This window comes from Triturus cristatus, chromosome 4_1 (assembly GCF_964204655.1).
Source record: "Triturus cristatus chromosome 4_1, aTriCri1.1, whole genome shotgun sequence".
NCBI lineage: Eukaryota > Metazoa > Chordata > Amphibia > Caudata > Salamandridae > Triturus > Triturus cristatus.
Window position 1 is genome coordinate 423586374 of NC_140585.1, and position 16624 is coordinate 423602997.

General features: G+C 43.6%; 1 protein-coding gene across 5 annotated transcripts in view; it reads right to left on the minus strand.

Moving 5' to 3' along the window:
- LOC146855062 (dihydrofolate reductase-like) overlaps positions 1-16624 on the minus strand; it is a 650717-nt gene that overhangs the window by 456332 nt on the left and 177761 nt on the right. For all 5 annotated transcript variants that reach the window (XM_085652547.1, XM_085652545.1, XM_085652550.1 and 2 more), the window contains one exon: positions 16276-16421. The gene's annotated coding sequence lies outside the window, so the exon portion shown is untranslated. The remainder of the gene's footprint in view (positions 1-16275; positions 16422-16624) is intronic.

Below are 16624 nucleotides of genomic sequence, written 5' to 3' on the forward strand. Positions count from 1 at the left end.
CATGACACCATATTATGGAAAGTTTTTCAGATTTTTCAAAACAGGGGTGTGGTAGTTGAAAAGGAGAAGTGTGAGTTTTGGAAAGAGAAAGTTTTGTTCCTAGTTCATATGATTTCTGGGAAAGGTATCTACCCGAGACATCGTTTGGTAAAGGCAGCTGTGGATTTCCCACCACCTAAGACAAGGATGAGTTACGCTCAATTATTAGGCAATGTGAATTTTAGGCTAGATTCATTCCGGACTATGCTACAAAATTGAAGAAACCTACAAACCTGTTGGAGGAAAGTGTCCCGTTTGAATTGGATGACTGTTGTCAAGAGACTTTCAATGTAGTCAAAACAGAAATAACAGGTGCATGAGCCTTACATCCTTATGATCTGAATGTCCCAAGCACCATTACAGTTGATACGAGCAAATATGGTCTGGGCTCCGTACTAACTTAAGATAAGGGATGTGAGCCGGTTACTATAAGCTATACAGTGAGGATTCTTCGGGAACCTGAGCTCAATTATGCTGTGATTGGAAAATAGTTACTAGTGAGAACTTCAACACCTGGATCACCAACGCTGCTGATGACACCCTTGCAGACCGCATCGAGGCTAGCGCCACCCACACCAAGGAACTCTTCACCAGTACCAAAGAGTTATCCTGCCCACAGCCACTGAGAACACAATCCCTCTCTCACAGGAATTATACGGTGTGCTAGCAAATCACTTCCACACGAAGAAATCCACCATCTGCAGGAACTTTTCCCGAACCCACCGACCTCCTCAGCCTCCTCATTCCAGTGGAAAAGTCCCCCGACCAATATCTCACTGCATGGGAGCAGCTCACCACACCGAACACCACAGACATCATGAACTTCATCCACTCTGGAGCACCCACTGACCCCTGTTCCCACTGCCTCTTCAACCTAGGAAGTAACGAGATCAGCCACAACTCACCACCATCCTCAATACATCCATAGCCACAGCCACCTTCCCAGATGCAAGGAAACACGCAGAGGTCAGAGCTTTCCTCAAGAAAGCATCCATGGACCCCAGTGGACTACAGAGCTACTGCATCATCTCGCTGAACCTGTTTCCCACTAAATTCCTGGAGAAGAACATCAACCGGCAGCTCACCAAACTCCTGGAGAGAAATAACCTGCTAGATGCTTCCCAATCTGGTATCTGAGCCAACCACAGCACTGAGACTGCGCTGATCGCTGCCTTGGACGGCATCCACACCCTTACTCGACAGAGGAGAATCGGACACCCTGATTCTTCTCGACCTCTCCACCGCCTTCAACATCGTTTCCCACCACACTCATCAAGAGTCTGCACCAGATCAGAATCAAGGGAGACACACTCAGATGAATTGCATCATTCCTCACAAACGCACAGAGGATCCACCTACCCCCTTCACCTCAGAACCCACAAGCCCCGTCTGTGGTGTCCCTCAAGGCTCATCCCTCAGCCCCACCCTCTTCAACAACCGCATGGCGTCTCTAGCTGACATTGTCAGAACCCACGATATCAACATCATTACCCACACCGACAGCTCATCCTCTTGCTCTCAGCAGACCCCACCACCACAAAGACCAACCTCCACAAGTGCATGAAGAACATTGTAGCCTGGATGAAGGACAACTGTCTGAAGCTCAACATGATCAAAACCGAAGTGCTGATCTTTGGCAACCATGCCTCCCTCTGGAACGACACATGGTGGCTCACTGAACTTTGACCCACCCCCACACCTAAGGCCCACAAACTCAGTATCATCCTGGATAATAGACTCACCATGAAACGACAGATGTACTCAGTCTCCTCTGCCTGCTTCCACACTCTGCATGCTCTGAAGAATATTCAAATGGCTCCCCATAAGCACAAGAAAAACCATTACACAAACACTAGTCTCTAGTTGTCTGGTCGATGGCAGTGCACTGTACACAGGAACCACTACTGAACTCATGAGAAGGCTCCAGATGATACAGAACTCAGCGGCCAGACTGATCCTCAACCTACCCAAATGGACCCACATTACCCAGCACCCGAGGAACCTCAACTGGCTCTCATTAGAAATAGGGTTTCTGGTTGGATAGAATATGCACCTAAGCTGGTTCACAACACACCACTCTAGTCAGGGTAAGGGAGTAATAAACCCACGATAACCCCTGCTCACCCCCATGGTAGCTTGGCAGAGCAGCCAGGCTTATCCCAGAGGCAATGTGTAAAGCGTTCGTGCAACACACACACACACACACACCAGTGGCACAATAAATACACCACAAAAGAAACTCCACACAGCAGTATAAAAAAAATCTCATATATTGTATATAACACTGTTAAAAATGTGGGTCTCTAGTTGGCAATGGTTTGCACCTTTGTCCAAATAGGGACCCTTGCTTCTAGTCAGGGTAAGGGAGTTACACCCTTAGACAATCCCTGCTCCCCCCCTTGGTAGCTTGGCAAGAGCATACAGGCTTATCTCAGAGGCAATGTGTAAAGCATTTATCCACACATACAGTAACACAGTGAAAACACTACAAATGGACACCACACCAGTACAAAACAAGACCAAAACGACAAAAATCCACCACACATATATCAAGATATCCTCAAAGATAGGTTATTCACAAAAATAAGGCTTGTTAGCACCAAATAGCTCCACCTGGGGCTATTACGACATAATGAGAGATGAAAATCCCAAAGTACGGTGCCGACCACGAGGTGCACAGTGTCGGGCCCGTAGTCACATGGACCCCAAAGAACAGTACCTTGGCAAACGATGAAAACAAATATGGTGCAAGTCGTCAGGGAGATGATGCTTCATTGGCCCTGGGCAGCGTCGGTTCCTTACGACCACAGGGGAGGTGAGGTGTTGGTTCTTTACTGCGATGGAGGGGAGGTGAAGCATTGGTTCCTTACTGTTGCCAGGGAGGTGGCATCATGGTGGCATTGAGGTGTCGGTTGCTTACGTCGATCACCCATGTCAGATATCTGCTCAGTGATGAAGAGGCACCGGCGTTGGTGAGGTCGGGCGGAGGTACGAGTTAGGATGGTGCGTCATGAGCATCACGAGGGGTGCCCTTGGCTCCAGTGCAGGCAGCGACTTCGGTGACGGCATCAGAGTCAAAACGGTACAGCGTCGATTTGCATCGGGGTGTGATGCTAGCTGGGGCGGTACATCGTGCACTTCACGAGCAGTGCCCATGGCTTCGTTGCAGGTCACGGCATTGCTCGCCAGCGTCGGTGTTGCTATTTCCAGGTGTGGCAGCTGAAACAGCAGTTCGAGGTGCAGGAGGACAGAGGAAGTGAAGTCTTTGTGTCCCGGAGACTTTAGAACAGGAGGAAAGCTCTACACCAAGCCCTTGGAGATCTTCTTCAAACAGGATACACAGCACAGTTCAGTCTTTGTCCTCTCCTTGGAAGAAACAGCCACTGCAGGCCAACCTCACACAGCACCCAGCACAGGGACAGCACTTCTCTTTCAGCTTTCCCAGCTTTTCTCCTTGGCAGAAGTTCCTCTTGAGTACAGAAGTAATCTAAAGTTATGGGGTCTGGTCCCCGATATTTATCCCACATGTTCATTTGTTCTCTTTGTTCTCTTTTGGCAGAGAGTCTCTTAGCTCAGTCCAAACCAGTTCAGTTCTCTCTGGTCAAGCTTCCTAGCAGGAGGTGGAGACAGCAATGTGTAAGGCAGACCAGGCTTATTCAGGTGCTAGAAACTCTCCTCCCACTGCTAAATGCAGCTCGGGTCTATTCCGCCCAGCCCTGACTCATCCAGGAAAGACAACACACACTTAAACCCCCCCCCCCCAGGCTGTCTACAGTGAATGCACATACTAAGCCCCTGTCACTCCAAAATTAGACACTTCTCCAGCTGCTCACCGCACAGTTGCCAGTTATCCTTCTGGTTATTCCGAGGCCATCCCTGACCTACTGTGCCAGTTAGTCATCGCACTATTACCAATTGGCAACTTCCCAGGCACTTGTTTTATTGCCATTTGAAAGATCCCCAGCACACGTCAAGCAGTAAATTACAGATATATTAAATGCATGACATTCAGCAAAAATATCTTCAAACACATGTGAATTTTCTCTTGTTTTTTAATTTCCTTGTGTTCCTTCAGATTGAAAGTCTTCTTCAGACAAACATAGCCAACACGTGTTTCATCGCCAAGGGGACAGTATCCCGCGACTTTTTCAAGGCTCTGTCCTTTTAGCAAGCAATTAATAATTCGTGGTTTTAATTCCGTCCCACGAGGGATTCTATGTGTTCCAAGATTAATGATAAACGATCAGAGGGTCAAAATTGACAGTCAAGGTAATATGTGAAATCTTAAGCACGAGAAACCAGAGTAAAGGATCCCCGGCGATATCCTAGAGTGTCCGAGTATTTTTGCTGAATGTTATGCATTTAATATATCTGTAATTTACTGCTTGACGTGTGCTGGGAATCTTTCAAATGTTGTTAATGTATTTGTGATTTCATGTCACAAACATTTTTTGAGGAGATTGGTGGTTCTCCCCTCCCTGCTAGCACCGTCCTAAAGATATAGTATACTTTGGAAACGAATTAGTGTAACCCTCCCAAGGTGCCCCTTTTTTCCTACAAAAACCACGGCTGCTAATTTTGAAATTCACTTGTTTTATTGGTTAGTCCTGGTGAGATCCCTATACCTGAATTGGGATCAAAACGTCGTTGACACATACATCTTCAACTCTATACTTTAATTTGTATTTAATTGTGGAGTAAGAGATGTAACTCTGATTGTAACTTTTTGTTTACCTACATTTTCACAAATTGAAAAGTCACCTTTTAAGTCTCTTGCCTGCGGTAAGGAAATAGGCTGATTTTCCTCTACCCTGTCACGTCCTGCTCACTCACTTTTGTGTATATTATCTCTGCGTTGAACTTAAATGTTAATTAAAATCCTTATTTTTCATTGATACATTCATAATTCCAATTTTGATTACTGAATTGTGATATTGTATTAATTTAACTTGTATGGGACCACTGCTCTCTTTAGCATACTTTCTAAAAGTGGCATTTTCAAACCCACAATTTAAAAACCATCTTTACTAAAAGATATGTTATTAAATTCTGAGTTCAGATAACCTAAACTCCATCTTCCAATCTTGTCCTTGTGGGAGGTTATACTTGTAGGATGTTACTGCGAATCTCCCATGCTATCCTATGGGACAGATAGCCTTGCAGTAGTGAAAAACAAAATGCACCGTATTCACTATCAGGACATGTCACACACCCAGTACATGTCCTACGTTTCACTTACAATGCACCCATCCTATGAAGATACCTTGGGCCTAACGTAGGGGTGACTAACATGTAAGAAAGGGATGGTTAGTGCCTGGCAAGCAGGTGCACTTGCCAGGTCGACATGCCCTTTACAAACTGCGAGCAGACACTGCAGTGGCAAGTCTGGGAACCCTTTGGAAGGCTGCTTGTGTGGGTGGCACAATCAGTGCTGCAGGCTCATTAGCAGCATTTGATATTTGGGCACACAGTGCACTGTACTAGGTACTTACTAGTAAATCTAATAAGCCAATCTAGGAAATGCCAATCCATAAACACAATTTACATCGGGTCATTGGGAGCACTTGCACTTTGGCACTTATCAGCAGTGGCAAAATGCCCAAAGCATCTAGACCAGCAAAAACGAAATCTGGCATACAGCAAAAATACAGGAGGCAGAGGCATAAAGACTGAGGAAACCACGCCAATGATGCCAGGTCTAACAAACACATAGACCATAATCACATGACTCACTTTGCCAACTAGGCAATTGTCATAACATCACAGTTAGTGTAATATGTTGCACATGTCATAAAAATTCCTTCAATGTACATAGTATACAGACCCAGAGTTGATACTCTTTATCCTATCATTGCAAGGTAAAACACCTCATAAATCACAATATCAGGGCATGAAATGAAGCAGTTAGGTCAGCAATAGAAAAGCACAGGAATCACCATATTCACAGGAATCACTAAATACCGTCTCAACCCCATAGGATGCAGTCGATACCTGGCTGTATTGCATCTGCGCCTCTATTATACATGATGCGGTAATGCAAGCACCAAATGTAGGACACAGGAGCACTGTTTGCCTGCCACAGTCAATATGGTAATTTTTCTTGTTTCCCTCAATGCTGCCGGTTCCTAAGCGGGAGCCCATCATGGGCTCGTCTCACTGTGGCCAAAACAAGAGGTCCCCATAATCCATTTTCACCTGCAGCTGCCCTCGAGCATGCGGCACAGCTGCCAACAATCTCGGGCAACACAGCTCTTGATACGAGGGGTGCTCATTTACCCCTCACCCTTGTAGGGCTTCAGATAGCACCACAACACCAGCAGGCCTCCTTCAGCAGGGGCCCTCATCTCTCACGACCCGCAATTCCCTCTGGGGCGGGGCAACTTCGACTGGACAGATTAGCAAAGCCAGTGATGCCGGCGAACAGCTGAGAGAAGTGCCACACTCCCTCTCAGTTCCCTTGTTGGTGGTCAAAACCTGCTGCTCAGGACCCGGAGAGGGCTTGGGGGACTCAGCAGGCACTGTCCCTGCCACGCAAGTCCTTCAGGAGACCTGCCGGTCCCTGGGAAACCCCTCTGCACACAGGGGGTTTCCAGCCATGAAGGCACACAGAAGTGGGTGCCTGTTTGTGACCCGGGGAACTAAGTAGTGCAAGCTTGGGAAACAGACTAATTTCAGGCAGGCAAAGCACTTAACATGTGTTGAAGTGAACAGTTGCAGTGGCTGGACTCCCCGTCCCACGGCCAGTTTGGGCAGTTCCCAGAACCCTCCCATCCCCACTGAGCAGGGGGTGTAGCCACCAGCCCCTGGAGAACACTAGGGAGCATGAGGTGCAGGCAAGCAGCAGACCAGCACACTGGATACCCTAACAAAATGGCCGAGTCTCTGGCAGGAATGCAGGTCAGCACACAGAGCCCAAAACAGTTCAAGTGGTGATCTTTTCTGGCACCACAGCAGTCCTTTGGTGCAGCATGTAGAGCCAGTAGCATCTGGTTACACATCCCACGCAGTGTCTAAAGTCATGGGGTCGGAGCCCCTGTACTTATACTCAAAATATTTTTGTTCTGGAGGTAACTTTAAACAACTTTAGAAGTGCACAACACCCCCATTCAATCCCTAGCCCTGGCACCACACACATTACAGGGGACGGAGACAGCATTGTGAGGGGCAGACACTGCCCTATTCAGGTGCAGGTGACAACTCCTCCCACCACTCTAGCCCAGGAAGACTCATCATGATATGCGGGGCACACCTCATCTCCCTTTGTGACTGTCTAGAGTGAATGCACAAAAAAGGCCCATGTCAGTCTAAACCAGGTGTTGATTGCAGTCAGGCTGCAAAGCACATAGAATCATAGGCACACAAAAAGGTCCACTTCTAAAAGTGGCATTTCTAAAAATATTAATAAAAAAATCCGCTTTCACAAATAAGCAGGATTTATCACCACTATTCCAAACATACCAAACATGGCAACGTTACCGCTTCCAGATTTGAAATTACCACTGAAACACATATCAAGGAATCCCCAATGCAAACCTATGTTAGGAGCAGCATAACAGCAGTGAGAAACCAAAAAGGCTGTTTGTTACTACCAGGACATGGCACACAAGGCACATGCCCTACCTTTCACCTACACAGCACCCTGCCCATAGGGCTACAGAGGGCCTACCTTAGGGTGACCTATATGTAGTAAAAGAGGAGTTTAAGACTTGGCAAGCACTTTAAATGGGAAGTCACGATGGCAGTAAACAGCACATGCAGGCCCTGCCATGGCAGAGGCCTGAGACAGGTTTGAAAGGCTACTTCTGTAGGTGGCACAAGCAGAGCAGTAGGACCACTAGTAGCATTTAATTTAAAGACCTTGGGTATATAGGCTACCACTGTACAAGGGACACACAGGTAAATTAAATATGCAAACAGGTCAATGTTGCCAAGTTTACAGGAGAGAGCACATGCACTGATCAGCATGGTAAAGTGCCCAGAGTAAAAAAAAGAAAAATAGAAAAAAAGAAACACAGGAGAAAGGCAAAATAAATTGGGATAACCCTGCAAAAAGGGTCAAGTCCAACACCTCTCCATCCTTAAAAGATGTCAATTCAAACTACTGACACACACTTACAAAGCCCTCCATGACCAACGACCAGCATACCACTGCCGGAACTTCCACCAACCATCCAGAAACCTTCGATCTGCCTCCCTCTTCCTCGCACAGACACTGCACATCCTCGGGAGCTACAGATGAAGCTGCACCTTCTCCCACCTCGCCACCAAGTCCTGGAACGCCATCCCTCTTCTCCTCCGAAAATCACCCTCACTGACGGACTTCAGGAAGAAACTCAAGACCTAACTTTTCGACTAAGACCAGCAACCCAGCACCTGGATAACCTCAGGGGTGATACGCCACGCTCCACAAATACTGATTGATTGATTCATTGACTGTTATTGGGCAACTGAAAAATGTAGGTCCTACTTATGCGCTAGAAGATTTTGTCAAATAGACCATAAGCCTCTGGTGAACATTCTTAGTAGTCATAGAATAAAATGTAATACTCCCGGTATAGCTCGTCTTACTACGAAGTGTTTACAATATGACTTTGTAATTTCACTATTACCTGGTAAAGACAATATTATTGCTGATATGTTGCTCAGATTGCCCTTGAGTGACCATGAAGTGATAAATCCTGAAGATGACGTTGTGAGTTGTTTTGTAGCAGCAGTGGATATGCCTGTGCATGAAGCACGTTTGAAAAAAGAATGAAAGCAGACAAGTGAACATGATGTAGTGTTGGATGAACTCCAGGAATATATTTTCAATGATAGCCAAATAAAAGGTGTCTGAGCCCAGAGGTTCAGTAATATGGTAAAATTGTTGATGAACTGTCCATTGAGGATGGTGTTGTGGTGAGATGTGACAAGTGTGTTGTCCTTGAAACACTGCTTCCTAAGCTTATCAAAATGATATATCATGAAGGGCATATAGGGTCAACAATGACAAAGAGAAGACCCAGAGCTTATTATTGGTGACCTTCAATGAATAAGGACATTGATGTAGAAGTTAAAGAATGTGAGGTGTGCAGCAAATCGAAAAATGGTTTAAAGTGCTATCTCCACAATTGCAGTCCATCCAATATTCTCACAGACCATGGACTAAACTAGGCATTGATATGGTCGGACAATGAACACTGACAAGTATTTAAACCTGACCTCTGCGCACTATATCGTAATGGCTGTTGCTATGTGATTTTTTTTTTTTTAAATCAAAACACTTTAAACATAAATCAAAACTTTCTTAAACATTCAACTTCATACACCGTAATTAATGTTCAATGAATCGTTTCATTTCACAAAAAAAAATTGTATTCCATTATCTTCATGGAAGCTTTCTTGAGGCTCAATCTCTTTACATCAGTGCAAAAAGTCCATGAAATCCTTTACTTTGACTTCACTTCTGATAACATGCCCAATGCATTTCGAGCCCCATCGGCCCTTCCTCAGGGGCTACAGTCTGTAAATTGTACAAATAAAATATTGTTTTACTTATAATATGCAGGAAAACACTAAAACAAACAGTTTGATAATTGATGTTGTTTAAGCAAATCAGTATAATATGCCAACACAAAATTTCTCGAAGGAACAAATTTCCTAAATTATAATGGTTTTATTTAAAATAAAACTCGAAATAGAAAAGTGAAAAACAAGAGTAAAAGAAAGGCAAGAAACCATTTGTGACCGAGACATTATTGATAGAACAACTGACCCCTCTTTATTTTTGAGCACCCAGTGCTCGTAATGTCAATCAAGTCTGTAAACTACCGAAAAAAACTACGTGAAACCCAACCAAGAGACAATTATGCCGTGAGCTTATCTCACTGAAATCCTTTGCTGAACAGGTATACCCGGTAACTGTATAACTCGCGCCTCAGTCTAAACCTGAAAAGAATAGACAAATGCCTTGAGCGACCACTGTGTTCAATTCACTGCTAAACACGAAAGACCCTACTAGAATCTCTTTTAGCTCCAACTTGTGATAACTTTCCGCCGCTATTACTCCCGACCTCGAGTAGTTTGGTTTCGTGAAAAACTTCTCGTCCACGTAGTAACGCACTCACGTCTAAAAACGTGAGCGCGGGATCAAAACAAAAAATGGACTACTAGCTATCCTATGAGCGCCATATTGGAACGGTGCTCAAGTAAAAACATTCTCCATTAGTACCATAACCAAACCTTAACAGCTTCAAAAACTCAGAGAATATAACAAAACAATCAATGCCCCGTCGCTTACTCCGTGCTATAATATATAAACACCGAAACAAAGCACCTATTCAAGGAATAGTGCGGTATCTGTTGCACACCTACATTATCAAAATAAATGACCATAATTCATATGCAAACCTGATAATTGTTTCAAACATGGTCTCTCCTTCCTCACGGACCGCGTTGATAAAAAGCATGTGCATCATGTTAAAGTGACAGTGTGAAATGGAAGAAAATAAAAGAATTACCGGGTATACCTGTTCAGCAAAGGATTTCGGTGAGATAAGCTCACGGCATAATTGTCTCTTGGTTGGGTTTCACGTAGTTTTTTCCGGTAGTTTAAAGACTTGATTGACATCACGAGCACTGGGTGCGGAAAATAAAGAGGAGTCAGTTGTTCTATCAATAATGTCTCGGTCACAAATGGTTTCTTGCCTTTCTTTTACTCTTGTTTTTCACTTATCTATTTCGAGTTTTATTTTAAATAAAACAATTATAATTTAGGAAATTTGTTCCTTCGAGAAATTTTGTGTTGGCATATTATACTGATTTGCTTAAACAACATCAATTATCAAACTGTTTGTTTTAGTGTTTTCCTGCATATTATAAGTAAAACAATATTTTATTTGTACAATTTACAGACTGTATCCCCTGAGGAAGGGCCGATGGGGCCCGAAATGCATTGGGCATGTTATCAGAAGTGCAGTCAAAGTAAAGGATTTCATGGACTTTTTGCACTGATGTAAAGAGATTGAGCCTCAAGAAAGCTTCCATGAAGATTATGGAATAAAAAAAATTTTGTGAAAGGAAACGATTCATTGAACATTAATTACGGTGTATGAAGTTGAATGTTTAAGAAAGTTTTGATTTCTGTTTAAAGTGTTTTGATTCAAGTTGTTTTTAAAAAAAAATAACATAGCGACAGCCATTAGGATATAGTGCGCAGAGGTCAGGTTTAAATACTTGTCAGTGTTCATTGTTCATAGCCAGGCTTGTTTAGGCAGCAAGTCAAACTCTGCAGCACGCCACACTTAAGGTTCTAAAAAAACATATTTGTAAAAAAAGGAATACGAGAGTCAAATTAGGAGTGCTCCTCGTTCAATTTAATTTAATTGATATGGTCGGACCATTCAGTTTCCTGCAACATCATCTACAATATGAGCTTGTTCTAATGGATTATTACAGTAAATATCATGAGATACGTTTTTTCTCCACACCATCTGCAAGTAATGATGTTACATTCCTGTAGGATGTGTTTACTGGAGATGGATATCCTGAACATCTGATTTCTAATAATGGTGTACCATTTGTTGATGCTGACGTGGAGGATTTTTTTTTTTAAATCATGGGTCAACCACATTCGAAATTTCCCTCTATCATCCCCAGGCCATGGTTTGGTAGAGAGGATGAACAGGGCTGTGGTTGATTACATTAACTGGGCTAAAAACAACTATAATGTGGAAGAAGTCATCAGATCTATGTTGTGATTTTATCGAACAACACCTCACAGGGTTACACAGAAGTCCCAGTTCAGTTATTAAGGGGTCATCCACCCGCCTACATGTTGTAGCCATCTTGGTTGCTTAGATCCATTGGGTACAAAGTAATAGAGATTGATGATCAGAGTGTCTTATGCCAGAGAGTGGTGGAGAACCAAAGAAAACAAAAAGAAGGGTATGATGCAAGAAGAGCTGCCAAATGTGTTCCATTTCAGATGGGGGACCGGAAACCTGGTTTTGTTAAGAAAGGGGATGCCAAGAATGGTGAACCTGTTAAGATAGACAGAGTGTGTGGGAGTGCAGTACGTTTAGAAGTGAAACATTGGTGGAAGGTAGGAAAGATTGTCAAAGTGTCTGGTTTGAAAACTACTCCAGTGGTTGATGTCAATCATAATAAAGATGACATGGCTGGTTTGTCTAGAGATATTGAAGATGCTGGTTCTCAAAAGCCCTATGGGAGTCGTAGTAAATTTGAAGAATTCTTTCATTTCAAGGAAGGGCTCTCTGGGTCTTCTGAGCTTGTGTTAAGGAGGTCGCTTCCGAAAAGATTTGTGCCTGTGAAATTCAGATGATAATATAATTTTATGATGCAAGAATGCAAATCAGTATCTATGCCCTAAGCTAATTTTGCTCATTTTTATATTAAGATGCATAGTTTCATCATTTTTGGATTGCTATTTTGCGGTTTGAGTTAATGCGTTTAATTTTATTTATCTTAAATTGTATATGTTCTGTAGTCTCCTCTTATGTTTCATTTTGTTTCTCAAGTTGATTTTTGTATAAATGTAAGATACTATGTTGTGTTTTACTGTATTAAGTATGTCATTGAAATGGAATGCTAATGTATGATTCCTCCGCTGTTCCTTCAAAGGAAGTATTCCAAGGAAGTCGGTCGGAGCAATCTTGGAGAAAAGTTGACATTGGTGGCTTCTGTACAGACTATGCATATGAAATATAATCTCTCAAATGCTGGCGAGTGTAATAATTACAGAATTGTTCAGTGCTCGGAGACCAACATTGAGTTAACGTGCAACTCCTCCGGTTTGTAATGGGTCCTATGATCCAAGTTTGTTTACTCTCCATTCCCAAACATAACAAAGGAGGGGGCTGGTGGTCACTCCCTACTATGCTCCTTCTCTGTCAAACCGACTCTCTATGTCCTTGTCAGTCTCAGCCATCACACTAACCAATCTGAAGTCTGGGAGAAGGGCCACTGTTAGGCTCTCATCTGCCCTAGGCAATCCCTCAGTCACTGAGGCTCCTGGTAAACCCTCCCTCAGTGTCCCAGTTAGAGACAGTGGCCCAGTTACTACCTCACAGAGCAGCTCCCTCAACAAGCAGAAGACTCTCCCAGGGAACATTGTCTAATACACAACCTCTCTTACCATGTGAGGGGGCTCAAGGAAAACTACAAAACTGGGACCAAGAAAATTGATGCAGGTGACTCACCACAGTAACAATATCATGCGCCCAGCATTTTACTAATAGTGAGATGGTGAGATGGTGAGATGCATCTGTTAGGCTGAAATGTACTTTCCATTGGTTGAACCCCATGCACTTTAAACACTGCCTGAGCTTCAACACGTAGCAACCTGCCGGTAAACATCATCTGTTGTTTCCAGTGGTTTGACATGTTTTCATCGATGATGAGGAATTATTGAGTTTTATTTTAGTTTTAGTAGGTCTATGCCTGCCTGCTGTATATGTTCAGTAACTTTTGCTCAAGAGAGTATCTAGTTCAGCGTTGCTCTAATACACCAATCGGAGCTTTAAATGGACCGGTACTGTCCGGTACGGAGTAACAGCACTTTTTAGGTCTCACCTGAGACAGCGCATGTGCTGTCTCTTCGAGACATTTAGTAAGTGGCTTTTAAAAGTGCCACCAGAGGCATTTGCTGGCCTCCAGCTTGCGTTCACGAGCGTGTGCACGTGCACAGCTGCCATCTGTGTTTTTATTGCTGTAATCAGGCTTCTCTGCTCGCACTCCCCCCTCCCTTCTCCCCCTCTGTTTTCGGCAGTTTCATTTTCCTCTTGTAACCCTGTTCTTATTAGTTTAAGCATTTACTTAAGGCCCTGAACAGTTGGATTCTTTTTTTCTACAATTTATTGTTTTGTCCCTCACGGAGACATACAGCTCTCCCCCAACACATTAAATTAGGGACTCACATTATTACTAATAGTGTTTTCAGGCCGTCTCCCCTATCCGTGTTGCTGCTCTTCCATTTAACCCCTCTGCCCCTGCCTGTTTCTTCTCTAATCTGCCACCCCCACCCCTGCCCTTGATCGTGTTTATCTTTTCCCCTTCTGTCTGCCTTTTATCACTCCCATTGCTGTTTGATCTTGGTGCTGTTAAGTTGGCACTGCTGCTGTTCTCTCAGTGGCTTTTCTGTGCTCCTAATATATGTGCTCTGCCTGAGAGTGAAGTTCATACTGTGTGGTTGGTGAATGAATTAATATTTTTAAAATGCAACATTTACCCCGAGGGATAGGAAAGATGACTACATTTACCAGCATGCACCAGAGAGAACCAGTCTAGGCAGCCACTGTGGAACTGCATGTATTCGGAGGCGACTAACCTACCTATCTTGAAAGAGACCGCTGCTAAAACTAAATCTGCACGGCATTTGTAAAATCCCAAAATCTGACTGTAGTTCAGGAAATGTGTGCGCATAAAATAGATCTCAATTTTCTATAAGGCAGATTTGTACTTTTCCTACAGAATACAATAGATGGGAATATCCAGGCCAAAATTCTAAAACATGGATCACATTAATATACCGCCTCAAAAAATCAGATAACCAATCAGAAAAAGTATTGAGGTGTCAGAATGAAAGCTCACAGTTAAACCACCAGTGATACCATATCTATAGATTCATTGTAAGGCTAGTGGTAATCCTGGGCAGCCTAACATGTCCAAGATGTAAAGGACACCCAAATGTACAACTCTAGTAATCTGCAGATAATATATGAGTAAAGAAATGAATAAGAAATGTCTTTTTTTATGAACATAGAGTCACCGAAAACAAATATTTAGAATGGCATGTGTACTGGTTAATATAAACACACCTTTCTTCTGATGTACTCTGCAGACCGCATGTCAAAAAATAAATGGAAACATACCTGCGACTTCTCTGTGTGTGAATGGCACAGTGTACACAGACACTAGTCAGCAGTTGAGTGTTACACAATGCTGTGCATAACAAAACAGCACCTTGTACTCATCTCATTGCGCATTAATCCCAGCCCAGGCTCACGGTGGATAGGGCTCAATGGGGATTTGAAAGACACAGTGGTAGTTTAGCACAGCAGTGGTTTTAGCAAGTGTGTCTAATCTCACATTTCACGTACAGATATATAATGTAGCATGGTAGATAAAAAAAGAAAAGATAAAGCGTTTGCTAGATAAAGTGCCAGCAGAATGCAGTACCTCGAGGTGTGAACACGCATGCCTCTGCTCAGTACTGAGTGTAGCTGAAGAGGAGAAACACGCTCCTTGAATGGCCTTCACAGTCCTTCTGCAACACTGACGCAGTGGAGCTAAGATGGCTGACAATACAACAGAGCCTCTGGCCAGGGTTCTTTATACACGCACCCGCCACAGACACGCAAAGTACAAGCAGTACAGATGCTCATGCAGCACAATTCACAGGGGCTCACACTGCAGGCACATTACCATGTATCACATTCACACTACACACAAGGGCAGCAGGATGACACACAGTGAACACAAGTTAGAAGTACGTACAACAGAGACTTGGGAGCATTCAGACAGACACAGGCACGTGCGCGCTTTATAGATACATGCACAACAAAGGTGCAAACACACACAACACAGACATACGGTGGTTACAAAGAACAAGCATTGACCGCGTTGCCGTGAAAGTGACAGCCGCGCGAGTGATCTCATGCTTAATGAGGAAGGGGGGGGGGGGGGGGGGAGGTAAGCGGAGCGAGGCGCACTCACTTACTAACCGTCACAAACAAACTCACTTACAACTGATTATAATTCTTGGTTGCTCTATTTCATAATTTCGTCAATTTTAAGGACAAAACGTATTCAATCCAATGGCTCATAAAATAATACACTAGTCTGCATTTCAAACTACAGTTTCCTAACCTCTGTCATGCCACCTAATTGGGACATTTCCCATATTTATGGTTTTGTATTGTGCGCACCATGCCTCCCAGCAACACTATGTAAACGAGCATTGGCATAGCCAATAGGTCTCGCCTTTGGGACCTTATAAGTGTTCAAACGTGCAACAGTTGATGTTGTTGCACCAAGGATATTGTGCTGGATAACTAAACACTTATAAGGTCCCAAAGGCGAGACCTATTGGCTATGCCAATACTTGTTTATTTTGAGAGGGAGAGAACCCGGCACTTCTCAGAAACCAGCAGGTACTCCGGTGTAGATTTCCAGCACTGACACCAATTCACATCAAAGACATAATTAAACGATACATATAGAGACAGGTACGCTTACCTGTCCCTGCTTCCCCGCGATATGCAGACCGCCGTGTTCAACGCTATTGTTTGTTTCTGTTCAGCTGGTCACGTGGTGTCGTCGTCACGAGTACACTGCCATCTATGTTTTCCAGATGGCGAGCAGAGATATTGGTGGTAAACTGACTAAACAAAAGTACAAAATGTTGCTGAACAACTCAAGCAAAAACATGGGTTAGTTATAGCAATTTTCAGTTTGTATTCTTTGCTATTATAATATTTCATCACAGAATTATAAGTATATTTTGCGGCTATCAGAATGGCAACGGAATAAAAATAGTAAACCTTGAAAAACAGTTCTTCGTTAAAAACAGTACTCTGCATACTCA